This window comes from Struthio camelus, chromosome 2 (assembly GCF_040807025.1).
Source record: "Struthio camelus isolate bStrCam1 chromosome 2, bStrCam1.hap1, whole genome shotgun sequence".
Classification (NCBI taxonomy): Eukaryota; Metazoa; Chordata; class Aves; order Struthioniformes; family Struthionidae; genus Struthio; species Struthio camelus.
In genome coordinates, this window is record NC_090943.1 from 50,425,455 (window position 1) to 50,434,433 (window position 8,979).

General features: G+C 49.1%; 1 protein-coding gene across 2 annotated transcripts in view; it reads right to left on the bottom strand.

Moving 5' to 3' along the window:
• Positions 1–8,491, bottom strand: part of LOC104152486 (C-C chemokine receptor type 8) — a 17,771-nt gene extending 9,280 nt beyond the window's left edge. Inside the window, exons 1-3 of one of the 2 annotated variants that reach the window (XM_009687828.2) lie at positions 8,456–8,479; positions 7,744–7,823; positions 919–1,276 (exon numbers count right to left, since the gene is read on the bottom strand). The gene's annotated coding sequence lies outside the window, so the exon portion shown is untranslated. Of the gene's footprint in view, positions 1–918; positions 1,277–7,743; positions 7,824–8,455 lie in introns of both variants that reach the window. The other variant, XM_068935636.1, reaches the window with a different exon arrangement.
• Between the last annotated feature and the right edge of the window lie 488 nt (positions 8,492–8,979).

An 8,979-nucleotide genomic window follows, 5' to 3' on the forward strand; every position in this document is an offset into this window, starting at 1 on the left:
CTCCGCGTGGCAGCAGCGTGGCAGCGCCGTGCTGGCTCAAGGAACGGTGTGTTCACCCGGGCACATCTCCCATCCCAAATTCCTCTTCCCTGCCATCTCTCTCTGCCCCAGCACCCGTCTCCCAAGGGTCCCTACGGCTGCCGTGGGCCAGCAAGCGCCCTTTCTTGGCAGAGGAGGCAGCAACACCCAGGACTGGCAGTCACCCGCAAGGTACGGGAGGAAACTCCGCCTGAGGAGCTGCATTTTGGGGAATCATTGCCTATTTCAGTTAGCAACACAACACTTGGCTCTACCATCATCAGCAATTCGACATGCAGGGTTAGTATGACGGCATCATTTCAATCGGAATTGTTTAATCAGCCCAATGCCCAGTGTGGAGGTAGAATTATGTACAAATATGCCATACAGCAGAATGGCTTATTTCCCTTTCTTAAGGAGGATAATTCATATCTGTGCACAAAGAAGTGGGAGAGATTGGGGGGGGGGGGGTTGGGCAGTGGTGGGGTTTTTTCCTCAAAAGGATATATTTAGACTGATTAAAATATTTCTGAATGTACCAAACTGTTTGGGGGGAATCTCCCCCTTCATGTTAGAGGAACAATTATGAAGAAGTCGTAACATTTTATTCTGACAAGTTCCAGACAAAATTTTGCCATTTTTTATTTTTAAATGTGTCATTTTAAAATATATCAATTTTTTATAAATAACCTCTTCTTCTAACCTTTCTTCCTCAAAAAGAAAGAGACACCAAAACTTCAAAAAATTTCCAGTAGAACTAAAATGTGTCTGTTTTGCACTGATAGCAGATAGAATTTTTTTTTCCAGCTTTGTCAGCAGAAATATTGACCTAGCTCCAGTGTTACTTCAAGTGGAGTTGTATTACTGTAACAGAGTACTTACGTGTGCAGATGAAATTACCTGAAAAGAAAACCCTATTTGGCATTTCTCTGCCTATCTTCACGGCAGCAGATGCTCAGTGCAGAGAAAAAGGTTGCAAGCCAGCCAGACGTCCAAAAACTGTCCCTGAGTTTATTTGGGAGAAGCAGCTGGAGCCGCTTTGTTTGGTTTGGATCACCTCACTCTGCTTCCCACTCTGCCTTCCACTGCTGGCACCAAAGCCTTGCGGATGACGGCCTTGACAGCTGCAGCCTTGCACAATCGCTTAGTTTCACCGAAGCAGAAATCTGTGCGTTGCAAAACTTCCAGCACAGTAACTCATTCATGATAATGCGAGCAGAGAGCAGGATTTTCTCACTCCTGTGTTATGACAGGATAACTGTGGAACAGAAATAAGTGAACAAATACATCCCTGGTATGTGACATCTCTGAGAATGAGAATCTTCTCTATTCATCCCTAACCTGATACTCCTTTTCTCACACTGAAGCACTTAGGTTTTAAGCTTCTGCTCTCCCGCATCTTCTGTACCCCAGTGCATGGGTGCCTCTCAGGTTAGCATCTTGCACAGCTTTGCCTAAGGGTGGAGAACTGTGAAGGACGCAAGCAAGAAAGAATAAAATAGTGAAATCATAGAAAATGAGGCTGTGTGAGACCTCATGAGATCATGTAGTCCATTCCCTGGCTTGAAGGCAGGGTCAGCGTCCCCCTGTCATCCCTGCCACACGGTTGTTAAACCTGCTCCTGTGACCCCTGGCATTGAGCGTCATCCTTACAGTCCATCCCAGTGTTTTTCTAGCCTCACTCCTAGAAAATTTGTCTTAATCTAAAACTCCTTTGGTATGATTTAAGTCTGTTACTTGTCTTATCCATGGTAGATCAACTGCTACTCTCTTCTAGCTACTTCTACATATTTGAAGATCATGTTCCTCTTCAATCTGAAGAGCTCATGTTCCATCATTTTTTTCCTTTTAGGTCATGTTTTCTAAATTGTTAATCATAGCCATTGTTCTCCTTTGGCAGCTGTCCAGTTATCCTTAATCTTTTCGTATTAGAGTGCCCAAAACTAGACACAGAGCTCCAGCTGAGGCCTTAGCCTAGCAAAGCCGACTGGAAGAATCATCTCATTGTGGGAGCTGGCTTTTTTTGCAATAGCCTAGCACCGTTGATTCATGCTTCTCTCATGCTGAACTCCAGTCCCCAGATCCTTTTCTGTAGAAATGCTGCCTTCCTCATCCTGTATTTGTGGTCTTTGCTGAACATGCCCAAGTGCAGAACCGGGCATTTGTCCTTAATGAACTGCAACCCATTGTTTCCGAGCTATTTAAATTGTAAGGTTACTTTGAACAACCATCCTGTCCCCCAGTATGTTTGTCACCAGCCCCTCTCAAGCTGGTGACATATCCAAATAAATCAATAAACATATGCACAGCCCTTCACCCAAATAATTCCTGACCAAATTCACTAATACCAGGAGACAGTGCAGCCCCAACTGCAGAATCCTTTTCAGTGCAGCTCTCCCATCTGGCAGAGACCGCCGAGAAGATTAATTTTCTAACCCCTTGCACACCTACCTGCAAGTTTCATTCAGGTAACTTATGAAACGGACACATTAGAAACACTCAGAAACTTCACTAATTCATAGATATATGAGGTCATTGCTTTGCCCTACTGGCATGAAGATGTAAATTAGACTAATTTGACGTAGCTGCCTCTTGACAAATCTGTATTGGCTCTTACTCTTTTCTGATTTTCTTGCAGGCTGTTTACTCCTTCTAGTGCTTTTCAGGAACTGAAGTTAAACTGACTGGGATATAATTCCCTACTTTTCCCCCTTAATCCTCTTAACAGTTACTGTTTGCATTTTTCCTACATCTCACATCGAGGGTAGATGCTAACAGTTTCAGCATTGCTTCAGCCAGCCATCTCTATGTCCTACAGTGAATTTCTTCAGGCTCACCTGATGTGAAAACAACTAACTTCCCAAAATACTGTCTTTCTTTTCCCCCTCTGTCATAAACTGCCGTTTCACTGCCAGACCGTCGAGGCTAGCTGTGTCAACGGGCTGGCCAGCACCCCAGAAGAGCATGGTAATGGCCATACTGGCGCAGAGCAAAGGGCCACCAGGCCCAGCTCCCTGCCTCAGGAGGGGCCAGCGCTGGTTAGGGAAGAGTGGGAGAGCTGAGCCCAGGCAGAGCGAGTCTCTTCCCGCTACGCCTGCCAGCCCCTGCGCCATGCGTCATCAGCGAGAAGGATGCCCTTTCCTTCTCACGCCAGCAAGGGGTTGTGCAAGGCTGCCCTTCACCCACATGAGGAGAGGACAGAAGAGAAGGGTGGGGTGTACTGCCTTTGCCTGGGTGAGCACCGGCTCCGTTCAGGCAGCTGCTTGGTGAGCTGAGTGCTCCTCGCCTCCAGCGGCTGCTTCCCAGACGTGCCCTGTGCTCCAGCAGATCTTGCACATGGAGCGCCATCGCTTTCCCAGCCGCAGCATGGCTCTGCCCTGGGCTTCTGGGAGGTGGCGTTGTGGCACATCACGCTTTCAGTCATCAGAGACCACTGAAAAAAATAACACGCCTCTGAGACTCAGCCTGCCCGCCAAAGCTCAGTGCTTTCTTCTCGGGGATTTTTGACCCTCCAGATGTGAGGGGATAGGAATCGGGCAGGATTCCTCCCACTGCAGGGACGCCTCATCCACCACCAGCTGTGTAGCACAGTGCAAAATCTTTTGGCTACACAGATACAGGTCAACCCTACAGAGCTGGGGCCGGGGTGATGGCACTCAGTCATCTGCATGGTTGAGGACTGGTTCCTGACCTGGCTTTGGCTTGGTCCAGCCTGCACTCTGCGCCCGGCGGGAGCGCCCACACGGTGCTGTGCCGCGCCGCAGATCCCCGCTGCGTTCCCAAGAGGCTGCTGCGCCTGCCCAGCTCTGCGCACAGTGCCAGCGGCCTCTCCGCGGAGGATTCAACGCTGCGCTGATGTGATTATGCGGCTTCTGTTTCCAGGCCTGCCTCGAACCTCGCTCACCCGGCATCTCTGAGGAAGGAGGAATCTGCCATCCCGCAGGGCTGCCCGCTGGGGTGCCCTTGAGGAAATCCCCCGGCCAGACAGGCACGCTGCCTCTGCCCACAGCTGCCTTTCGGGCACCGCTCCGCTCTGGCCAGAGCAGCCTGCTGGGGAAGCAGCTCTGAAGGTTTGTCAGGTCATAAAAGGAAATTGCTAGGGTTTTAATGTATGAAACCATGCTCTGAAAATGGGGAAGGTGGGTGCAGTCTGTGGCTGAAGAATTGCCCGGTGATTGAAGAGACCTGGAGTCAAACCCACTCTCTGCCCCAGGCAGCATGTCCCTCTTGGAGGGGCCGCAGGGGCTGCAACGAAGCCTCCCCAAGACAGGCTGCTCTGCTGCCTCGGTTTTGTTGAGCAAACCTCATGTAGCAAAATGTGGGGAACGGTCCCATCCCATCTAGACTGCAGTCACTATGATCCCAAAGGAGGTGTGTGCATAGAGTTGTCCAGCCTTTCTGGTCTTCTCTGAGGCCTCTGCACTCCTTGGGGACGTGAAGAACAGCTTTAGGTGAGTGACACACATGCCTCACATTGCTGTTGTCCGAAAGAAGATGTAAGGAGAAGTTGATAACACTGTTGTTAAATCTGTGCCTGAGCTGCTGGTAAACAGGAAGTTGCTGAATAGCTATATTCTTTTTCTTGGTTTTTAGATTCTTTTGGTCTGTTTTTCTTAGCTTTTCTTTTTTTGCTTACTTCATCTCAGGAAACACATTTTCTGCCACCTCTTGCAGGAAATGTGCAAGATACAAAGTGCTGAAAACCTCACGGTTAGCTCAACCATGTACAAGAGAGCTGGTGAGTGAGAGCCTTGCAGCGAAAGCACGGCAACCGTATCAGCCTAAGTTAGAAGCCCAAGGGTCAAGCTAATAACTCAAAGTATAGATTTGGCTGAGCAGAATACAGATGCGTATGCACTTTTATACTATGATTATACATTACAACTCAAGAGCTTTTCACCAGTATCAGAAAGAGCTTTCAAATCTTTCTGGTCAAGAGCGTCAGGGACACAGCTCTGGTTCCAGCATAAGGCTCTCGGGAACTTATTTTCAGTGTCAAGGACCCATCCAGAAGTTTGCTCTCAAACCAGACTCATCCACCATCCATACTAACGCACACAGGTGCAACTGCTTGAGCCCATGCTCAGAGCTTGCTGGGGAGAGGGGTTTGACTGGACAGATTAGCAAGAGGCAAGACAGATTTTGCTATTGCTTAGCAGATACCCTAGGCTAGTCTTTTCCAAGGCCCAGCACAGGGTTCTCACTTCGTCCAGGCTATAGACAGCAGTGTGGGTAGAAAACCTGCAGGCATCAATGTTCACCATGTTTAAACCTGCTCCTGATCTTGTGTTGTGCGTCTTGAGAAAACCAGCCCCTGCCGCTTATGGGGAGTCCCTCCAGGGCCTGCAGGCAGTGCGTGCCTTCAGTCCCCCGTTATCGCCGCAAGGGGTGAAGATTGCCAACATCCAGCCGAGGAAGTGGGAGCGAAAGGTAGAGCCGGCCAAGCTGGTACGCTCCAGCTCAGAGGAGCATGCTGGGCATGTAAGCAATACCTGCGTCATAATTACGACGCAGTTACGATTCGGCATATACAGGTTAAAGTAAGGCGGTCTCATGGCTGGATATGATGAGGTTACACTTTCTCTGCACCTTACAGGTCCTGACCCTGCGAGGCTCTGGCCCCAGTTGGGATGGGGTGAGACCATGGGGCCGGCCAGCCTCCCACCAGAGCTGGGCTGTGAGGGCAGCTTCTCCACTGGCTGCCACAGACTAGCCTGGGGTGCACAGGAGGCAGTTCAGTTCACCTCTCAGCCTTTCCTACCCCTTGTTCGCCTGTGCACTGAGGAGGGTCGCTGAGGCCAACGAGGGCCAAGCAGAGCTCCCACCTGCACCTCCCTCCTCTTCTGCTGGCATGGGCTGGACATGCACAGCTTGGTTAAAATTAGAGATAAGGCCCAAGATGTTCTGAAAAATACCGGGTCTGACAAGAAGTCGGTTTGAAGAGGAGGAAGGGTGTGTTTCCAGGGCACAAATGCCCGGGGCAGGTTTCCTTCTCATTACCAAACTTCAGTTTCAAGTTTTTCTTGTGTACTGAAAGCACAAGAGGGGTTCCTGTGGGTTTCAGATGAGTGTGACCAAACCGAGGAACTTTTGCCACTGAACAGGTAAAGTATGTATTTCCTTTTACGAAACAGAGAATTCTTTTTTGCTATCTAGCTCTTTTCAGATATGCCCCAATAATTTAAAAAACCATCAAGGTTTCTTACCTGCCCTGCTCAGAAGTTTATAAGCAGAAGAGTTAAAAAGTCAAAAGTTGAGTTAACCTTTTGAAACCGCTAGTAGGTGTGAATGTGTCTTTCTGGCCAAGACCAAAACCACCTTTTATGTACAAGATTGATAGTAATATGTTCGCATTTCTTGCCCATAGCAAAGGATATCCAAGAAATCTGGAAACCAAGAAACGAACTGCAATGCTTTAGGCAATCTTTGAAGAAAAAACAAAGTTCTTCCTGAATCGGTCTCAAACAGTATTGACTATTCAATAATAAATAGTGCATAATGAAAAAGATCTGATTTTGGTTTTTGTGCTTCATTTACTCAAAATGCCATTCTATGGATTTCGTCTTTCTTCTGTCAAATACGAGCAAAGCCAGACAAGTTCCAAACTCTGAAAAAAACCTTTCTAGTGTGAAAACAAGACCAGAAAAGCTCCACTATAATACACTAAAGTAGTCCAAGATAACAAAGTGAAATCACATCGCCAAAAAGATGCACAGTGTTTTGGGGTTTTCTTTGCCTTTTGAAATGGAAATGGTTATTTTGATAAGAATAACATCAGACAACTGTTTACCACATCTACCACAGAAGGTTAACATTTAATGTACTTCCAAGTAATGCATGCTATTCAACAATATCAGCGGGTCCCCAGCATGCATTCATTTATCTTCTCAGCATTTTACTCTCCCAAAGTACAAGAGGAGGAAGCAAATGCATAGAGAAATTACACAGTTGTTCCCAGTCTCTCTAGAAACCTGTGACAGAAAAGGGTAATTACTCCACTTGTCATGTCAAAAATTTAGCCCCTTCTGCATCTGGGAATCATTCATTAATTCATATCCAGACATGCTTTTAGTATAAAGTTGTGTTTTGGAATATCTTAAGTCAATGGTTCCAAACTAAGGTCAAAGGATGCTGCAGGCCAACAAGATCATGTAAGTGGCCTTCGGGTGTCAGAGAACCGTGTCAAAAGTAGCCATTACCATCTCCCCGTTAAAATGCTGATCCCAAGAGTGCTTGGCAGTCCTCCAAGAAATTCTTACAGAAATAAGTTCACATAGCTTTTGGGGCATGCAAGCAAGCAACAAACCGACTCAGAAGCTAACTAAGGAATTGGGAAAGCACTCAGACAGTTTAGCCATAATTCCAACTAACGTAACTACTGCTTTTAAAGGGGCACAGCATGGGTGTGCTGCTCCGAAACATGCTTTAGAAGGGGCACAAGAGAAAGGCATGTCTGGTCCAGCTGATATGAAAAGAAAAGGCATTTAACCTGCCAGTAAATGAAAAGTTTTCAGCAGAATCAGCAAAGCGCCTGGCTCACTGTATGGCGGTACAAGCAGTTGGGCTGGCACCAGGCACAGCGTAGGGATGGGCAGCACGTGGCAGGGAAGAGCAGGATGTCCCTCTCTGGTGACTGGGCTCACGCTACCTTACACTACCCAGAAATCACACCCCCCAGCACGTTGCTGCAGCAAAATGCAAGGTGGGCTGAAAGGCAGAACTTACCTGCGACAAAAGTTCAGCAAGATGGGAATTTCCATGCACAGAGAGAAAAATCATGCTCTCCTAAAATGTGTCCAGCTGTCCTGGCAGGCAGGGATACGCAGGGTTATACAGAGTTCCCAAGTTTTGTCTGAAGCATTTCTGCTGATCTAGCTAGGTGAGAAATAGTAAATGCTTCGGCTGTGCTGAAGCGTGAACTTGTGCTGCTTGAGCTGCAAACGTCCCTTATGACTGTTCCCTCCCTAGCCTACCTGTACTTCAAACCCTCCTTTATCTCAGGCGCAAGCACTGGGGACTGGAGTTTATGAAAGGTGACAAACACCGAAGCACTGACAGATTCACCAGTTAATTGTCACTAAAAGCCATGGGCACAAAACCCCAGGGATCAGCTGAGAGGATTGGGGACAACTGAGTTTTGGTGCAGCTGCTTCCAAAAAGACCATGAATGCAGCTATGAGAGGAGGAGACTTGTAGCAGCAATTACGTTTCACAGAGTTCGAAAAATCAAAAGAGAGCAGAAGAAGGAAAATGACAGAACTAGCACGAGGCTTTTCTGAGGATAAGATACTGCCGCTCATCCCTGGTCAGTCCGCTTGTACGTTAGTACAAGGTGGTAAGGGGTTCAGGCAGCCCGGGCTCGGACAAGTTTTTCCCAGCCCTGGGCAGGTAAAACAAATTTCCACTCCATCCACCCCACTATGGCAAGGCTACCTACCTCCGAGCTCGGTTCTGCTTCAGCCTCCTCCTCCTCCTCGCCTGGCCAATGCAGGTTTTGGCGCTGCCGGAGCCCCCGCCGGAGCCACGCGGGAGCCCCCGGCTGCCCGGGGCTGGTGGCCGGCCGCCAGGGCCGGGAGGGGCTGCCCGCCAGCAACAGCTTTTCGGCTTTCCCGCGCCTGTGTGCCGGCAGCAGCTGCTGGCTCCTGCAGCGAGCCGGGAGGGCTGCCTCGCGGGGCCGTCGGGCTGCGTCGTGCCAGCGCTCCCCCGGGATGCGGCCGGCGTCGGGGCGGCCGGGCGCCTGCTCCGGGGCAGCGGGGGAGCACAGCCTGCAGGCACGCGGCAGGTGGCAGCCGCCCGCCCCCACAAATATGAGGCAGTACTCAGATATTGGCCAGTTTTATGGGAAGAGAGCCTCCATACGTTTCTATATGTGCAGGCTGTTGTCTGACCGTCCCCCCCCCCCCCTTCCGGATGCACATTTAAATCCAGGTCTGATCCAGGCCTTGGACCTTGGTCTCTCTC